Here is a 20,432-nt window from a genome sequence, read left to right on the forward strand (position 1 = left end):
GTTTCCCACAGGATGAGTAAAAATCTAAAGGATAGCTCCTCTATAAAGAATATATGGGTGCAGGGCAGCTAGGTGGTGCAGTGGATAGAATACCAATCCTGAAGTCAGGAGAACCTGAGTTCAAATCTAACTTCAGACACCTAATACTTCCTAGCTATGTGGCCCTGAGCAAGTCACTTAGCTCCCATTGCCTCAGGTGAAAAAAAGAAAAGAAAAGAAAAGAATATATGAGTACTAATGGACAACCAAAAAGGATGAGAAAATATGACATGAATCTGGATTGTTAGAGGACACACTTGCAGGAATGAGAGTCTATGAGCTTCATAAAAAGGGGGACCATGGTTTAGCTAATCTCTAACCTTTACAATCTAGTACAGTAGATTGTACCCAGAAGATATTCAGTAAGTATTTTGTGATTTATGGTACCAATTCTTCCCCGTTTTTTCCTGGATTGGCTCTCTAGATTTACAGAAGTTTATGCAAAATATATGAAGAACTGATCCAAGTTTATGAGAATAACATTAATTTAAAATAGACAAATAGTCAAAAAATACGAGAAGACAGTTTCAAAGGAAGAAATCAACAAAAATCATATAAAAATTCTCTAAATCATTAATAATTTGAGAAATGAAAATTAAAGTAACTTGGAAATTCTACCTCATATCTGTCATATTGACAAAGATGACAAAAACAGAAAGTAATAAATGTAGAAAGGGCTGAATGAAAATAGGCACATTAATGTACTATTGTTGAAATTGTGAGTTGGTCTAGACATTTTTGGGGGGTCACACCTTTTAATAGAAAATACAAAGATCTGACGCAAAACAGCTAGAATAGAAAAAGAGGGGGATGTGGGTGAGAGGAGAGGAGGACAGCTACTTGGCTGCTACTTCTTTCTGCTTGAGGAGAAGCATGTACACGCTACCACCACTGGCAGATATCGCTCATAGATGTGAGGGATGTAGAAGACCCTTACCCAAAATGACTACTTAGAGATCACTCAGTAGAAGGCAGAAAAGTTGTTTATTGAAAACCTCCTGAGGATGAGACGTCCCATCCTGAGATAAAAAAGAGAAAGCTCATGGTAGGAGGGCTAAAGAAGTAGTAAAGATACATAGCTTTTATACAAGAACTTACATCACAAGTAAGAGAGCATTGAGAAGGGGAGGGAGAAGCATCTAATTGGTTATTGCTCTTTGGGGAGATTGGAATGAAAGGTTTCTGTTTCCCTGAAATCTCCTGATTTCTAAGAAACAGAAAGTCAGGCCTTCAGGTTTAATCAAGCAGATAGTGGTCCAGCTAATAGACTAAATATTGATAAATGTCAAATACCAATAAATGTCATCAGTTCAGGTTAAGTAAATGTGTTTCTAGCTGGCCAAGGCTCAAGTAAATATGAGCCTGCACATATTATACAGGTCATAGGGGAAACACAGAAATAATAAAATACAGAAAAAGAATTCATACATCCCTGTAAGTTCTTCACCTTATCTCTATTCCCTAAATAGGGCTCCAAGGTGAGCTGTTCTTATGGCTTCATGTTTTCCTGCTACATTTTCATGACTTCTAAGGAGAATACAGCTTCAGGGGAGATTGTGGAATCTATGGAGTTGGCCTTTATGGAGATCATAAAGTATCCACCATTGCAAAGGAAATTGTGGGCATGGAGAGCCACTACTCAGGACTGCTCTACCTGAACCATATCAGCAAAAATCACATTCAGCATCCCAAGAAGCATTCGGTTATTGTAGAGGTTGTCATGCATCCTCAATGACGGGAATGTCTGTCTTCTTCTTGGCCAAGTTGATGAGACTCCAGCCTGATTTATGAGAAAACTCGACAGCCTAGACCAGACCTTCAGAGCCTGCACTGTCTGAGACAAGCTAGATCATAGTGCCTGTTGCTGCTTTGACCCCAAGTCGGATGTAGATCTGATCCATCTCCCCCAGGATGGCAGTGACCAGTTTTGATTGGAAGGGGTTCCAAGCTCAGTCCCCCATCTTCATCTCACATTCTCCATAGTGACTCTCTTCTACCCATAGATTGCTTCCCCCAGCACCACATTCTTTGGGACCAGGGTATCTTTCTTTCCTCATGTTGATAAGGCTCCACAGTCACTTTATTTCCTCCTTGGAAGCCTTCTCTATATCCAGCTTCTGCCTCGGGGAAGGGTGCCTCTACCTAGACCATCAGGTAAATGGAATACTCCTTGACTCCCTTGATCTCCTAAACCACCACATCCACAGCCTCCAAAGCTGCCTTAACCCCCAAATGGCATTAGTCATGACCTCTTCCTTACTCTCAGACCCGACTCCCCTCCCCCCCCTTCCCTCCCCAGCCTCAGGATCTGAATCCTGTCTTCATGGCATGCAGCTCACTTGGTGGAGGAAAAATTATGGGTTTTTTCACCATAAGAAATGAAAAAGAGGATGGTTTTAGAGAAACTTGGGAATATAAACGGATGTAGAGTGTAGTGAGCAAAACCAGGACAGTGATTTACACAATGATATTATAAGGAAAAACAAATTTGAAAGACTCAACCTCTAATCAATGAAATTTAAAAACAAAAAACAATTCCAGAGGAATGAAGATGAAGCATGTTATTCAGCTGTCAGTAAAAAGGTAATACACTCAAAATGAAAAATGAGAAATAAACTTTGATATGACGGTATACTTAGAGAACCCCAAGAGATTCTACTAAAAAGTTATTAGAAACAATCCACACCTTTAGCAAAGTTTCAGGATACAAAATAAACCCACATAAGTCATCAGCATTCTTATATATCACTAACAAAACCCAACAGTTAGAGTTACAAAGAGAAATTCCATTTAAAGTAACTACTGATTGTATAAAATATTTAGGAATCTATCTGCCAAGGGAAAATCAGAAACTTTATGAACAAAACTACAAAACACTTTCCACACAAATTAAGTCTGATCTAACCAACTGGAAAAATATTAAATGCTCTTGGATTGGGCGAGCAAATATAATAAAGATGACAATACTATCTAAACTGATCTATTTATTTAGTGCTATACCAATCAGACTCCCAAAAAACTATTTTGATGACCTAGAAAAAATAACAACAAAGTTCATATGGAAAAACAAAAGGTCAAAAATTTCAAGGGAATTAATGAAAAAAAAATCAAATGAAGGTGGCCTAGCTGTACCAGATCTAAAATTATATTATAAAGCAGCAGTTACTAAAACCATCTGGTATTGGCTAAGAAATAGACTAGTTGATCAATGGAATAGGTTAGGTTCAAAGGACAAAACAGCCAATAACTTTAATAATCTAGTGTTTGACAAACCCAAAGACCCCAGTTTTGGGGATAAGAATGTATTATTTGACAAAATTTGCTGGGAAAATTGGAAATTAGTATAGCAGAAACTAGGCATTGACCCACACTTAACACCATACACCAAGATAAGGTCAAAATGGGTTCATGACCTAGGCATAAAGAAAGAGATTATAAATAAATTGGAAGAGCATAGGATAGTTTACCTCTCAGACCTGTGGAAGAGGAAGGAATTTATGACCAAAGAAGAACTAGAGATCAATATTGACCACAAAATAGAAAAATTCTGATTATATCAAATTGAAAAGTTTTTGTACAAACAAAACTAATGCAGACAAGATTAGAAGGGAAACAATAAACTGGGAAAACATTTTTACAGTCAAAGGTTCTGATAAGGCCTCATTTCCAAAATATATACAGAATTGACTCTAATTTATAAGAAATCAAGCCATTCTCCAATTGATAAATGGTCAAAGGATATGAACAGACAATTCTCAGATGAAGAAATTGAAACTATTTCTACCCATATGAAAAGGTATCCCAAATCATTATTGATCAGAGAAATGCAAATTAAGACAACTCTGAGATACTAATACATACCTCTCAGATTGGCTAAGATGACAGGAAAAGATAATGACGAATGTTGGAGGGGATGTGGGGAAACTGGGACACTGATACATTGTTGGTGGAATTGTGAACACATCCAGCCATTCTGGAGAGCAATTTGGAACTATGCTCAAAAAGTTATCAAACTGTGCATACCCTTTGATTCAGCAGTGTTTCTAGTGGGCTTATACCCCAAAGAGATACTAAAGAAGGGAAAGGGACCTGTATGTGCCAAAATGTTTGTGGCAGCCCTGTTTGTAGTGGCTAGAAATTGGAAAATGAATGGATGCCCATCAATTGGAGAATGGTTGAGTAAATTGTGGTATATGAATGTTATGGAATATTATTGTTCTGTAAGAAATGACCAGCAGGATGAATACAGAGAGGACTGGCGAGACTTACATGAACTGATGCTAAGTGAAATGAGCAGAACCAGGAGATCATTATATACCTCAATAACGATACTGTATGAGGACATATTCTGATGGAAGGGGATCTCTTCGATAAAGAGAGCTAATTCAGTTTCAATTGATCAAAGATGGACAGAAGCAGCTACACCCAAAGAAAAAACACTGGGAAATGAATATAAACTGCTTGCATTTTTGTTTTTCTTCCCGGGTTATTTATAGCTTCTGAATCCAATTCTCCCTGTGCAACAAGAGAACTGTTTGATTCTGCACACATATATTGTATCTAGGATATACTGTAACCTATTTAACATGTATAGGACTGCTTGCCATCTGGGGGAGGGAGTGGAGGGAAGGAGGGGAAAAATTGGAACAGAAGTGAGTGCAAGGGATAATGCTGTAAAAAATTACCCTGGCATGGATTCTGTCAATAAAAAGTTAAAAAAAAAAAAAAAAGAATTTGATTTTCCCAAAAATGCATACAATTTCATTTTTGTAAGCTTTTGTGTTCCAAAATTTTCTCCTTTCCAGCTCCCCAAGACAACAAACAATCTGACACAGCTTAAACATGTGCAATCCTTTTAAATGCTCCATATTTGTCATGTTGTACATATAAAATCAGAACAAAAGAGGAAAAACCATTACAAATAAAAAGCAAACAAACACAGAAAGGTGAAAATAAAATGCTTCGATGCACAATCAGTCTCCATAGTTCTCTCTCTGGATATTCCATTCTATTTTTCATTTCAAGTCTATTAGAATCTGACTTTTTATTTGTAAATATATAAAGGTTTTTCTTTTTCTTTTGTTTAATTGAGGTGGGTTTGGAAGAGCAAAAACAAGTTCTTATTATTTTTCAAATAATAAAATAAAATTTAAAATGTCTTAGTACATGAATACAATGAAACTACTGTGCCATTTTCATCATGAGTCCTTTGGAATTATCCTTGATCATTGTATTGATCTGAGTATTCAAGACTCATAATTAATTATCATCACTACATTGCTGTTACTATGCACAATGATCTTCTCACTTCACTTTTCACATTCTTGTTTTCTTCTGACTTTATCTTTTGGGCTTCCCTGACATTGTACTAGCTTTTTATGGTCAAATTCTTTTTCTGGTTGTTTGCTCATTTTCCAGACTATTTTTTAACCTTGAATTTTATGTTAAAGTTAGGCTTTATTCTCCTGGGTGTGGGGAGGCCAAACTTCAGGGTTTTTTTTTTTTTTTTTTTTTGTTGTTGTTGTTGTTGTTTTTGTTTTGTTTTGCTGCTGTTTTCATAGTTAGTTCTGGAAGTCTGCAATTTGGTAGTTCCAATGTGTATTGGGAAAACTATGATCACTGGTCTATGCTCTTATTTTTCCAAGAAAGGGTCCCTGGTTCCCTGCAGCTGCATGTATTAGCAATTCTCTCTTCTTTGATAATGTGTCCAGAACCCCTTTTCCTGTCTTTCAGCTCTGAACTCTGACCCAGTACTGCAAATGGGCAATAAAGTTGTTAATCAGCACTAGCCATACCCAGTGTCAGTGAAGGGTCCCCTGCAATCTTTTTCTGATCACTTTTTTGTCCCCCTTACTCTGAGGAGAGAACTCTCAAAGCTGCTGCTAGCCACTGTTGCATGATTGGATTGTAAACAGAACTCCATTATATCTCCTTCCACATGTTACAGACTTCTGCCTATCTGTAATGCTTGGAGAAAGAATGGCCCCCACCCACTCTGTGCAAATCCTGATGTGTTGTATAGGAAATGACGTTTTTTGGTGGGTGGAGGCAAGGGAGTGGAAAGGGAAGCGGAAGGAGAGACTGCTGGCTGGCGTCTTGTCACAGCTGCTCACATTGCTATCGCCACCGCCCTTCACCTCCAATCCCCCTCTGCTAGGTGGCTTCCTTTCTGCCCATATTGCTATTGCAATCCTTCTTCACCTCTTCACTTCAATAAAGATTGAAGATTTTCCCCTTAACCTGAATTCCTGACTCCGACTGATTTTAAATATGTGGTCATCACATTTGGTGCCCAAGCGTGGGAACCAAGGACCCTACTTTCACTGCAGAAGTTTCCAGTGACCAGGAACTTAGGTGAGTATTATAGACAAACAGGGAACTTATTTTCTTAATGACTAAACTAGTAACCTTTTTTGGCTGAAATGGGATAGATCCTAGCTAAAGATTCTCCATCCCCCACCCCAACCTCCACCCAGGAGTGGCGCTATAGAAAGCATGCTTAAGCTGATAGAAGATCAAGGGCTACTTATAACTTGGGAAAAGACTTCTTGGTATTGTAAAATGCACCTCCCCTTGTTTCTTAGAGGAAGAGCAAATCTCTCCAGATAATTGGACATTAATTGGGCAATAGCTCTCTGCATATTACAACAAAAATGGTCCTCATTCAATTTCCATCTAGGCATTCTATTTATACAATATAATACAGTTGGCCTTAAGAAACCCTATAAATTCTAGAAGAAAAGGAAAAAAAAAAACTCTAGGAATAGCCAAATGGAGAAGCCTGAGATAAAAGAGGAAGACAAAGAACAGATTAATGACCATATCCCCAAAGGGCATGGAGACTTAAGTGAGGCTCAAGGGTGGGGTGAATCTGAGGCAGCTTCAGCCCCACCTAAGGAGCAGGTAATTGACTCTCCTCCGTCAACTCCACCCTCTGGGATGGAGGGAAGAGGAGTAGTGGGGGGGTGGAGAGGTAGTGACAGCACCAGAACCTCTCCCCCTCCCCCCTTTGGCATCCAGCCTCTCCTATGACTAGATTGCAAAAGGGACTAATTAAGGCCAAAGCTGAAGAGAGAAATGTATTAGAATTTCAACACCACGTTTTTCCTGTAATTCAACAGTTTAATTCTTCAGGTCAAGAAAGTAGAAAATATGCTCATTTTGATATAGAAATCCTCAAAGACCTGAAAAAGGCTTGCACTCTTTATGGGGCTACATCAGCTTATGTTAAGATGCTATTACAGAATTTGGCTTTTGAAATCTTGACCCCTAATGACTGGAAATCTATAGCAAGGATGCCTAGAACCTGGACAAAACTACTTGTGGCTTTCTGAATATAGTGAGCTCTGTAGGATACAAGCCCAACAAAATAGTCAAAGTGGAGGTCATGCTGCAATCACCTGTGACCTACTAACAGATGTAGATTCCTATGCAGATGTCACAGTACAGATAAATTATTCTATAGCAGTATATGAGCAAATTGCTGCTAATGCTATCAAAGCGTGGGCTTCTCTCCACAATAAAGATGACAAGGGTGGGGCCTTCACAAAAATAACACAAGGGCCAAATGAACCCTATGCTGACTTTGTGGGACGTTTGCAGACAGGTATCACAAGAACAAATGGGAAAAATGCAGTAACAGACATTTTGATAAGGCAACTTGCTAAGGAAAATGCTAATGAGGTTTGCAGAAGTATTATACTAGGACTGCACAAGGATGCTCCTTCAGAGGAGCTCATAAGACACTGTGTCATAGTGGGCACAAATGCCTTTTATAGCCAGGCTATGATGCAGACTTCCCAAAATCCCAACAAGGGGAGACAGGGTCCCTCCTGGCAAGGGACTTCCAGAGAGACTCGCTTTCAGTGTGGAAAAGTAGGGCATCTGAAAGCTCAATGTTGGTATAGAGACAGAATGAGAAAACAAGGTGGGAGAACAAGACCCAATACCCCATGTCCAAAATGCAAAAGAGGCTTCCATTGGGCCTCAGAATGTAGACAGATTCAGAGAAATGGGATGAGGGGCACAGCCCCAGGGCCCATGGCAAAAAACACTTGGTGCATGATGGCAGCCAATGGTGCACCCAGAAAGTGCCTAGAAGTCCAGTACCCAGACAAGACCAATCAGCCAGAAAGCCATATGATGGGAGAAGGGGATTACACAATCAACCAACCAGGAAGCAACCTGATGGGAGAAAGGGATTACAATTGGGGAGAATAGAGCTGTATGCAGCTGGGACAACTGAGATACCCCCTGGAGAGGTGAAATCTGTTCCTTTCCAACCTATGGATCCCCTACCTCCAGGCACAGTAGGCTTGACCATTTCACCTCCTTTTTGTATATACAAAACAGTGTCCATCCACACACTGATGTGGGAAACTGGGGAATATGTAGATAATAACTCAGTCACTAATACAGGTAGACAATGTGTGACTAATCACCCAGGAGAAGTAGTAGCATCAGGTTTACTCATACAGAATCCTAATAAGCAACCTGGTGATAATCACCCAGATTCTGACTCCAGACCACAAAATCCAGGAATATACTGGACAGCAGCCGTAACAGCTGAATGACCTATGCTCACGATCTATATAAATGGCCTACCATTGGAAGGATTGATAGACACAGGTGCAAATCATACAATCATTAGAGGTGCCAATTGGCCCAGTCACTGGCCAAAGATTAAAGCAGACACCTACATGTCTGGAGTAGGAGGATCAATAGCAGCTGAAGTTAGTGCTGCCCCTATGAGATGGACTTTTGAAGGCAAAACAGGAGTTTTTACTCCTTTTATAGTTAAAAAAAAAAACCCATCAATCTGTGGGGAAGAGACGTTTTACAACAATTAGGGTTAAAAATGAGTACTTCAGTTTTTTAAGCAGGGCTGCTGTTGAAGGCCTGCCAACACTTTCACCTGTTCCTATCCAATGGAAAACTGATACACCAGTGTGGATAGAACAGTTGCCCTTAGGTAGCAATAAAATTCAGGCCTTATTAGATATAGTACAGGAGCAGCTTGAACAAGGGCACTTACAACCTTTTTTAAGTCCTTGGAATTCCCCAGTGTTCGTTGTAAAAAAGAAATCTGGAAAATGGAGAATGCTCACTGATTTAAGAAAAGTGAATGAACAGATGGAAACTCTTCAGTCTGGACTTCCATCTTCTACTCAGTTGCCTAGAGAATGGCCTCTTTGGGTCATAGATATTAAGGATTGTTTCTATTCAGCCCCACTATGTATCAAATGTATGTTGCTGCTGCTATTGTGCCAGTAAGAAAAGCAGTTCCAAAAGTTATGCTATTACATAATATGGATGATATATTGGGATGTGCACCTGAGGAACAAATGCTAGAAGCATGTCTACAAAAGACCATAGAAACACTAAGATACTATAAATTGTACATAGCTGAAGAAAAAATTCAAAGACATGCTCCTTTTCAATATTTAGGATACGAAGTATACCCTAAGGTGTTTACAATACGAAAACTGTCCTTAAGAACAGAGAAGCTAAACATCTTAAATGATTTTCAAAAATTGATAGGAGATATCCAATAGATGCGACCAGTGTTAGGCTTGACTCCCTATCAGTTACAACCATTATATGACATTTTAAGGGGAGACAGTGCTTTAAATTCACCACGCCAGCTTACAAAAGAAGCTCAAGAGGTTTTGAGGAAAGTTGAATTGGCTTTATCCAATGTGGTTGAAAGAGTCACTCAAAAACCCTTGGAAATATCAGTTTTTGCCACACAAGAGGCACCCACAGCAGTCCTTCAACAAGGAGACCGTGATAGAGTGGGTGAACCTCCCGGCACAACCAGAACAAAGCCTTACTCCTTACCCAGTGCTTGTGGCTAGAATTTTATTAAAGGCCATTACGCGAGCAGTACAATTATCTGGGATAAGACCTGACAAGATATACACCTTTTACACCAATACACAAATTAATGTGTGCTATGAGACCATCCCAGAGTGGCAAATTTTATTAGCCATGGCTCCAAATTTTACATATGGGTCTCCATTAAAGATAACCAGACTTTTACATAATTGGCAATGGATTCTTGAAGAAAAAGTTTCTAAAGTTCCTCTTAAAGGACCAACTATCTTTACAGATGCATCTAAACACAATATTTTTGCTGTATACTCTCATGACTTAACCATAAAGAGAGTAGTCAGAACTCCTTTTCAGTCCACTCAGCAGATATGAATTATATGTGATCATGCTAGCTCTCACTTATTACCCAGGAGATATAAATATAATATCTGATTCAGCCTATTCAGTAGGTGTGGTACAAAGAATTGCCACAGCCCAAATAAAACTTGCAGCTTCTAATATATATCAGCTCTTTAAAGAACTTCAGGAGCAAGTGAGAAAGCATCCAGGACAGATTTATATCTTACATGTCCACTTACATAGTGGACTTCCAGGTCCTATTTTTGATGGAAATTCAAAGGCAGATAGCCTTTTAACTATGTTAGCCAGTACACCTTTATTTCAGGAGGCCCAGGAATCCCATTCTAAATACCATTAGGCTGCTCAAGCTTTGCGTTTACAATTTGGGATTACAAAAGAAGAAGCTAGGAGCATAGTAAAAAGCTGTACAGCTTGCCTTCCTTTCCACCCTCCTACGCTCCCTCCAGGGAAGAACCCTCATGGTTTGAGACCCAATGAAATCTGGCAAATGGATGTGACCCATTATAAGTCTTTTGGTCGTCTGTCTTTTATCCATGTTGTGGTAGACACCTTTTCAGGATTCACTTTTGCAATACCAGCAGCAAAAGAGATTGCCTGAGTGGTCACTGAATTCCTCACACAAGCATTTGTCATTATGGGTGTGCCACAAGCAATAAAAACAGACAATGGTCCTGCATATACCTACAAACATTTTGCCCACTTTTGTGCTCAGTATAAGATTTCACACACCACTGGCATACCCTTTAATCCTCAAGAACAGGCAATAGTAAAGAAGAGAAACAGAGACATTAAGATGCTGCTCCAAAAACAAAAGAAAGGGAAAGCCACAGGTAACCCTAGAGAACTTCTAAATCTAACACTTTATACTATTAATTTCTTGATTTTTGACAAAGATGCACTAGCTCTGGCAGACAGGTTTTATAACCCACTGGAAGGGCAGTGTCCGCTGCAAGCAGCTCCACTATTTTTAGATAATCGCCAGGTGATGTGGAGAGACCCAGAAAGTGGTGAATGGAAGGGACCAGATAGACTAACTGCTTGGGGAAGAGGGTTTGCTTGTATCTCTACAGGTGGAGAAGGAATCAGATGGGTGCCAACTGTATTCACCTTGTCCATTGCAGAGAGACAGAGCAGACCCTTGAAACGAAGGAGAAGACACAAGAAATATCGGGTGGTTCTGTTGCTGATTGTGCTCACCATTGAAAGAGCATGGCAGTTATGGGGTTTGACTCATGGACATCAAAAATTGTTGGACTTCAAAACCCTCAGGAATTATTGGATTCTCTGAGATATGATTGTTGTAGGACTTGAAAACCCTCAGGAATCATTGGATTCTTTGAGACATAAGACTTGAAAGCCCCCAGGAATCATTGGATTTTCTGAGAAATGATAAGACTGTTATAGGACTTCAAAATCTGCTGGAATCATTGGATTCCCTAAAACACTTTTGCAGGACTTCAAAAACTTGGGGGCATCATTGGATTCCCTGATATGTGAAGCAATGGACAATAGAATGGTTTTGGACTATCTCTTGGCTGCTGAAGAAGGCATATGTGTGACTGCTGTTTACATACTCCCCTTCTAGGACTTCTGGCAATGTTTTACAATACCATGTTGATTTATAGTGTTTGTTATACCGTTACTTGTGTGTACAATTCATGTTTGTTATACCACATCAAGCCTGCACTGACTGTGGGGAGAGTCATCACTAATAGCCTCTGCGTTATTGCTGTGTGCTTGTATAATACCTCTCATGCTGATGGGTTTGTGCATACCTCTTTGTAATAAGACCCTTCAGCCCAGAGACCCGCTAGCAACCTCCACTTCCCTTTGGTGGTTTTCATCTCCCTTCCTAGGATGTCAGGGAGGGCGTGATTATCTTCTTTTTAGTGCTTTCATCTCCCTTCCTAAGAAGTCGGGGGGGTCGTGATCACCTCCTTTTCGGTGCTTTTACCTCCTTTCCTGAGAAGGCAGGAAGGGTGTGATCATCTCCCCTTGGGGGCTCTGACCTCCCTGAGGAGTCAGGGATGGCATGACCACCTGTGTTCTAAAACAAAAGAAAGCGGGAGATGTAATGGGCTAAGGCTCGAGTTGATGCACTGAGGTCCCAAGCACGTGAGGCTAAATAGTAATTGGACCATACTCTATTAATATATATGCTTGGAGAAAGAATGGCCCCTGCCCACTCTTTATGCAAATCCTGATGTGTTGTATAGGAAATAACGTTTTTGGTGGGTGGAGGCAAGGGAGTGGAAAGGGAAGTAGAAGGAGAGACTGCTGGCTGGCGTCTTGTCACAGTGGCTCACATTGCTATTGCCACCGCCCTTCACCTCCAATCCTCTTCTGCTAGCTGGCTTCCTGTCTGCCTATATTGCTATCACAATCCTTTTTCACCTCTTCACTTCAATAAAGATGGAAGATTTTTCCCTTAACCTGAATTCCTGACTCTGGCTGATTTTAAATACGCAGTCATCACACCTATCTTTTAAGATTTTTAGACTGCAAAAATATCTCACATTGATTTTTTTGGTAGACTGATTTAAGGCTTTATTTTAAAGTTCTTTGGAATGTTGAGAGAGTTCAGCTAGGTGTCTGCCCCTGAAACCTTGGTTTGATTCATGGAGTTATTTCCATTGTGGTTTCTTCTTTCTTCATTTTGACATGCATCAAATTATCAGGTGCAGAAATTGATGTAGTTCATCAAGAACTGTTGGTAATATTCTTAGTATATGTGAGTGGAAGGCTTTCATAGACTATCAGTATTGGACAATAATTTGACAGTGAAATGGAGATTTGTATAAGAAAATAAAAGTGGTGGATTTACTGGGATTCTCATAATGTACCTCATTTGAATTTAGGTTACATAGTTTTTTTTTTGTTGTTGTTGTTGTTTTGTTTTTTTTGTTTTTTTGGTTTTTTTTCCTGAGGCAATTGAGATTCACACAGCTAGGAAATATTAAGTGTCTGAGATCACATTTGAACTCAGGTTCTCATTCAGGGCTGGCTCTCTATCCACTGCACCACCTAGTTCCTCCCCCCTCTCCTCCTTTTTAAAAAAGAGATTGACCCTGACAGATGAAAATTAATCCTGATTGGTGGATATTTAGTGAGGAGACCAGAAGTATTCACCTTCTGCTGAGAATGTGGTTTGATCATAAGGCTATGCTTCTCTAGCAATCTAGACAAGGGACTCCATCTCCATCCACACCACTCTGCTTGATTTTCTCTTTCTTGAGCTGGGCTACCCTAAAGTCTAATGGAGGGATACAAGGACCCAGGCTCCTTTCCCCAAGATAAGAACTCAACCAGACTGGATTCTGTTTATACTCTAAACAGAAATTAAGTATTCTGGTTGGATAGGATCTTGCTCAAGATTGAAGAGCAAGTTCCTTGAGTGTTGGAATCTTTACAAACTGCTAACTAATTAGAGTTGATCTGATCTTACAAGAAGATGTTTTGGGCCAGAACCTGAAACAAGGTACTAAATAGAACTAATTAGTACAATGCTTGTGTTTGCACCTTTACTCATTGGAGTTCACAAGTATGCCAGCTTCACAAAATAAACTTTGTAACTTTGTGAGTTCACACCTCCCTTGAAGCTCTTTGGGCCAGAGAGCACTATGGGAGAAAACCCATAATCCCATTCTCTCAGAAGAGTCAGATATAAGGCCAGTGATGAGAGATCTATTCCAGAATATATTCCACTTGGCTAGCTGGTCGCAGAAGAGAGTTCAGCTGCATTGGAGAGGAGCACTCTGGTGCAGACACTTTGAGAGATTTCAGCGGAATTACGCCAGAAGCCCTCTCTCTGAGGCAAGAGAGAATATTTTCCATTTGGCTGGCTGGTGGCAGAAGAAGAGTTTTCAGAGAATAAAGCTACTAGTGGAGAGTTCAGTGGACAACCAGATTCATCTTCATCTCACACCACTGTAGTTGGTGGCTGGGCTCCTGCACTTCCCCCACTGAGACCAAGCTGGTCTGAAAGACTCACCAGAAAGCTAGCCGAGCCCCAAGTGAAAGAGACAAGAGATTCATTCCATCTCTGTGCTGGTTGGAGGCTGAAGAAAGCAGAGGCAGAGGCTAAAGGACAGAACTTTTGGATTTGGAGATATTTGGAGGGCTCTAAGCTAAACTGGCTGTGTTTTGAGAAGAACAAGAACTCCAACATTTGAACTCCAACACTTGAGGGTTAGGATAATTGCCTTAATCAGTCATGTCCTTCAGAAACTGACTAGGAGTTTGTCTTAATGGGAAAATTGAGGAGAAAAGCCTGGATTCCATTTTGATATTATAGTAGTAAAATAATAATTTCTCTCATCAGGCACAACCAAACATGGTCTGCATAGGGCTACATTTTATCTGGGTGTAAAAGACATCTTGACACTCTTCTTTCCATTTCTGTGGCCTGATATAACAAAAAGGAACTGTTCTTCTACACTGGTTAGTTGAGGCTGATAAGGGAAAAGTGAAAGTAACAATTGTGTAGGCTGAGGATATAAAGGGGCCATAGCCTTGGTTGCCCAGTTTTGTCAATTATGTGCAATTTCATCATGTACAATTAGGCGAGCAGCATATATTTTTTCTCTCAATAATATTTGTTTTTCCAAAAACATGTAAAGATATTTTTCAATATTCATTTTTATAAAAATTTGGTGTGATTTTTCTTATACAACATGACAAATATGCAAATATGTTTAAAAAGACTGCACATATTTAATGTATATCAGAGTATTTGCTGTCTTGAAGAGGGAAGAGGCCAGGAAGGGATTGATATACTCTGCAAATACTTTTTAAACATATTTGCATATTTGTCATGTTGTATAAGAAAAATCACACCAAAAGGAGAAAAAAAACCACGAGAAAGAAAAAAAACAAACAAAAAGGTCAAAATACTATGCTTTGATCCACATTCACTTTTCAGAGTTCTCTTTCCAGATATAGATGGTATTTTCCATCCCAAGTCTATTGAAATTGTCTTGAATCACTGCATTGTTGAGAAGAGCTGAGTCCATAATAGTTGATCATTACATAGTCTCGTTACTATGTACGATGTTTTCCTTACTACTATGTACTATATACAATTGTCATTTAGTGAGACTTTCCTTCAGTAACTAGAATTTGGAGTTTTATAAAACATTATGTAACTGTGTTCAGTTGCTTCTGTATAATGTATACCTAATTTATTCTACTAATTGATCTCTGTTTTTCAACCAGTGGTCAATCATTTTAATGATTTGTTTGGAAATAGGTCTCCTTCCTTCTTTCCTTCTTTCACTCAGTTTTATTGATTTCACCTTTAAATTTTAGGATTTCAAATTTGGTATTTAATTGGGGATTTTTAATTTATTCTTTTTCTCATTTTTAATTGCTTACCTAATTTATTAGTCTGCTCTTTCTCTATTTTGTTGATGTAAGCATTTAGAGATATAAATTTTCCTCTGATTATCACTTTTGTTGAATCCCATAGTTTTTTTTGGTGGATGTATTTCTTTAGTATTTTGTTTTTCCCCAGTTAAATGTAAACAAAATACCTTCTTTTTAAAAAGCTTTAGGGGTTTTGTGCATTTGCTTTCAGAGATTCTTCTAGGGACCTTCAAATTTTCAGTTCTTCCAAGGTGGTTTTAAGTGGAAGTATTTATTACTAATCTCCTGGCCTGTGTTCTGGTCTGTGAGTAATCACAAACATACTTTTTTTTTTTTTGGTTTTGGAATTGTAAGGAAGGTCTCCACTCAACTATAGCCACAAGCTCTGATGTGCTAGTCCTACTCTTCATTTTGGGACTGTCACCCAGGGCTGTGCTGTGGATCCAAGTATGGGCAAAGCAACAGAATTCTGGCCTTCCCCTTCCTCCCCTCTCCCCCTCCTCACTCCTATCCTGCTTCAGCAAAGAGACCCGTGGCATCTCCTTCTGACCAATTATCCAATCCCTTTACCATATGTGGATTGAGAGCTCTGAAAAGCCACTATTTTGCTGAGTCAGTGATCCCAAGGCCTACTGCTTATTTTCAGGGACTCAATCTATGTTGGCATGACTTGCCCAGATCTGTGCCCTACTCTCATCCTGGTGCAACAGACCTTTTCTGCTGACCTTCTAAGTTGTTCTGGGCTGGATAATTGTTTCACCTTGTCCTTTTATAGGTTCTACCACTTCAGAATTTGTTTCAAGGCATTATTTAAAATTGTTTAGGGAGTGAGAGAGATTGGGGGAAAGCTAAGAAAAGTCCCTGATTTTTCTCCAACATCTTGGCTCTGCTCCCTTCCCCTATTCCATAGATTTTGATATGTTGTTTCATTACTTACATTCTCTTTAATTAAATTATTTCTTGTTTCTATGACATTCTTAACCTCTTAATTCCTTAAGATTATGTTATTTAGTCTTCAATTAATCTTTATTAAATATAAATGTTATTGTACCATGTTCTGAAAAGGATGCATTTAAAATTTAAAATTTCCACATTTAACTATAAAGTTTTTATTCCCTAACAGATGGTGAATTTTTATAATGGCACCAATATAAAAAATGAGAAAAAAGTGTATTTCTTTCTATTTCTATTTACTTCTCTCCAGATAGCTATCATGTCTAGCTTATCTGGGGAAGTTCCCCACTATCATAGTTTTACTATCTATTTCCATTTGTTTTGCTTTTACTTAAAAATTTGGATGCTATAGCATTTGGTGTAAATAGATTTAATATTGATATTACTTCATTCTCTATGGTACCTTTTATCATAATGTAGTTTTCTTGTGTATTTGTTTAATTAAATCTATTTTAATTTTAACTTTGCTTGAGATTGTAATGTTACACTTGCTTTTTTTTTTTTTTTTGCATTGGCAACATAATTATGTATGCTCTTTATGTTTACTTTATGTGTATCTCATTTTTAAATGTGTTTCTTATAAACAACATATCATTGGATTCCGTTTTTTAATCCATTCTGCTATCCATTTCCGTTTTATGAGTGAGTTTGTCCCATTCAAAGTTATAACTGATTGTGCATTTCCTTCCATCTTATTTTCTTTACTGTTTATCCTTTCTTCCATCCTATTTTCATCACTGTTTATCATCTCCATCTCTTTTTACCCTATTTCTACCTAAACATTTAACTTCTAATCACTCCTTCCCTAATCCTCATCCCTTCTAAGAATTCCTTCCTATTTCTTGATCTGCACATCCTTCTAAGCATCTCTCTATAATTCTGTCTTCTTACCCTCCTATTTCTCTGTAAGTTTAGAAGACTTCCATACTCTTCTAGATGTATGTGTAATTCTCTCTTTAACCCAGTTCTAATGAGAATGAAGTTCTAATGCTATTAGTCATTTACTCCTTCCTGTATTCCTAGTAATGGTTCTTCTATTCATGCCTCATTTTTATGAGATAAAAGCTTTATTTTACCTTTCCCTATCCAATTTTATTTTTTTAGAATCATCAGATTATATTCAACTTAACCCCAAGCCTTCTATGTATACTTTTTCGAAATACCCAAGCAATGATAACATATATGAGTGACATAACATTTTTTCTCATAAGAATTAATGGTTTTTAACCTTATTAAGTTCCTTAAAATTAGTCTATAATATTTACCTTCACGGAAAGGGGCCCACATGTGCAAAAATGTTTGTGGCAGCCCTTTTTGTAGGCTAGAAACTGGAAATTGAATGAATGCCCATCAATTAGAGAATGGCTGAATAAACTGTGGCATATGAATGTTATGGAATATTATTATTATGTAAGAAATGACTAGCAAGATGATTTTAGGGAGGCCTGGACATGATTTTCTTCAACAATGAGATGATTCAAATCAGTTCCAATTGTTCAGTAATGAAGAGAATCAGCTACACCCAGAAAAGAGAACACTGGGAAATGACTGTGAACCACAACATAGTATTTCCACTCTTTCTGTTGTTGTTTGCTTGCATTTTTGTTTTCCTCCTCAAGTTTTTTTTTTCCTAGATCCTATTTTTCTTGTGCAACAAGATAACTGTATAAAAATGTATGCATATATTAGAGTTAACATATACTTTAACATATTTAACATGTATTAGACTATCTACCATCTAAGGGAGGGAATGGGGGAAAGGAGGGGAAAAGTTGGAACAGAAGGTTTTGCATGGGTCAGTGTGGAAAAATTACCCATGTATATCTTTTGTAAATAAAAAGGTATAATAAAAGGTATAATTAAAAAATATTTACCTTCACATGTTTCTCCAGAGTCTAATAGGTCAAATTTTCACTTTCATCTTTTCTTCACAAAAACCTAAAAGTTTTTTAGTTTATTAAATATTTATTTCCTCCTCTATTCAGGATAACATACAATTTTGCTGAAGAAGTTATTTTTGGTTGCAAGCCCAGTTCCTTTGCTCTTGGAAATTTATTGTTTCATTACCTTCAGTCTTTTAACATTGAAGCTGATAAATCCTGTATTATGCCAACAACTAAGGATCCACAGTGTTTAAAATTTTTTCCTACTTGCTTGTAATATTATCTTTTTGAACTGGGAGCTTCAAAACTTTGTTATGCTGTTCCTATGAGTTTTCATCTTGGGATTTCTTTCAAGTAGTGATAAATGGATTTTCTTTTCTATTTCTATATTCCCCTCTCATTTTTAAAACTCCAGGGCAATTTTCCATAATAATCTCTTGAAGTATAGTATGTAGAATCTTTTTTGATTGTAACTTTAAAGTAATACAATGATCCTTATATTGTTTCTCTTCAATCTGTTCTCCAGATCAGTTATTTCTTTAATGAGATGTTTCTTATTCTCTTCTTTTTATTCTTTTGATTTCATCTTATTATTTTTTGAGGTCTTAAGATGTCATTAAGTTCTACTTGCCCAATTTTATTTTTTTGAGGAGTTATTTTCTTCTGTAAGTTTTTGGATCTCTTTTTGATTAACTTTTTTCACAGTTTTCACAATTTTCTCTTGTACTGTTCTTATTATTCCCCCCTAATTTTCTTCAACTCTCTCATTTGATTTTTAAAGTTCTTTCTAAGCTTTTAAAAACCCCTTTTTGGTTTTGTGACTATTTTGGTTTTTTCTTTGAGATATAAGTAGGTGTTTTAACTTTATTTTCTTCTTCTGAGTTTGAACCTATATTTTCTCTGTCACTATATATTTATCGATATTTGGGTCTTTTCTCTTTTGCTTACTCAGATTTGAAAAGTGGCTTATTTCTTGTGTAAACTTTGTGTTAAAGTCAGATTCTATTTCTGAAGTGTGGGGAATAATATCTCAAGCTTCAGGTTGTTTGTACTCTGGTTTTCTGAGCTCTGATTTCAGGTATCCCTCTTCATTTCTGAGGCATAATAGGGCCTCCTGCAATACTGACCTCTCTCAGATCTTCAAACTTTAGTTGATCCCTCTGTCCTAAAACCAAAACTGGGGACTCCCTGAGTGTCCTCAGCCAGTATAGTTCCTACCCTCTGTGACTGCACTCACCAACATTGTGCTCACTCTTCTTTATCTAGAACTGGGACTCTGTCAGATCAGCATACTTAAGGCCAGCTTTGCAATTTTCCTTTTGATTTAAAAATCCCTGAATTATCTCTGTATGTAGTGAAAGTTCCTAAAGCTGAGGCTACCACCTGACATAATTGCCCTTCTGGCTTGTTTTTTGTTGATTTATTGGTAACTGCCCAAAGCTATTTGTACTTCAACTGAATCAAACCTTCTCTAACTTCTCTTCTTCCAGTCTTTCCTAATTTCCAATCTTAGGTGGTGATATGCTTTACCCTGACTTGTAATTATTTCTGAGGCTCAAAGTTCATTTTTTAAAATTATATATTTTATTTTATTTTATAATAACTTTATATTGACAGAATCCATGCCAGGGTAATTTTTTTTACAACATTATCCCTTACACTCGCTTCTGTTCCAATTTTTCCCCTCCCTCCCTCCACCCCCTCCCCTAGATGGCAAGCAGTCCTATATATGTTAGATATGTTGCAGTATATCCTAGATACAATATATGTTTGCAGAACTGAACAGTTCTCTTGTTACACAGGGAGAATTGGATTCAGAAGGTAAAAATAACCCGGGAAGAAAAACAAAAATGCAAATAGTTCACATTCATTTCCCAGTGTTCTTTCTTTGAATGTAGCTGCTTCTGTCCATCATTTATCAATTGAAACTGAGTTAGGTCTCTTTGTCAAAGAAATCCACTTCCATCAGAATACATCCTCATACAATATTGTTGTTGA

At 38.0% G+C, this 20,432-nt stretch overlaps 1 pseudogene; it reads right to left on the minus strand.

The window, feature by feature from the left end:
• Positions 1–658: 658 nt before the first annotated feature.
• On the minus strand, positions 659–5,937 carry LOC127546700 (rRNA 2'-O-methyltransferase fibrillarin-like; annotated as a pseudogene).
• Positions 5,938–20,432: the final 14,495 nt, after the last annotated feature.

This window comes from Antechinus flavipes, chromosome 2 (assembly GCF_016432865.1).
Source record: "Antechinus flavipes isolate AdamAnt ecotype Samford, QLD, Australia chromosome 2, AdamAnt_v2, whole genome shotgun sequence".
NCBI classification, from domain to species: Eukaryota; Metazoa; Chordata; class Mammalia; order Dasyuromorphia; family Dasyuridae; genus Antechinus; species Antechinus flavipes.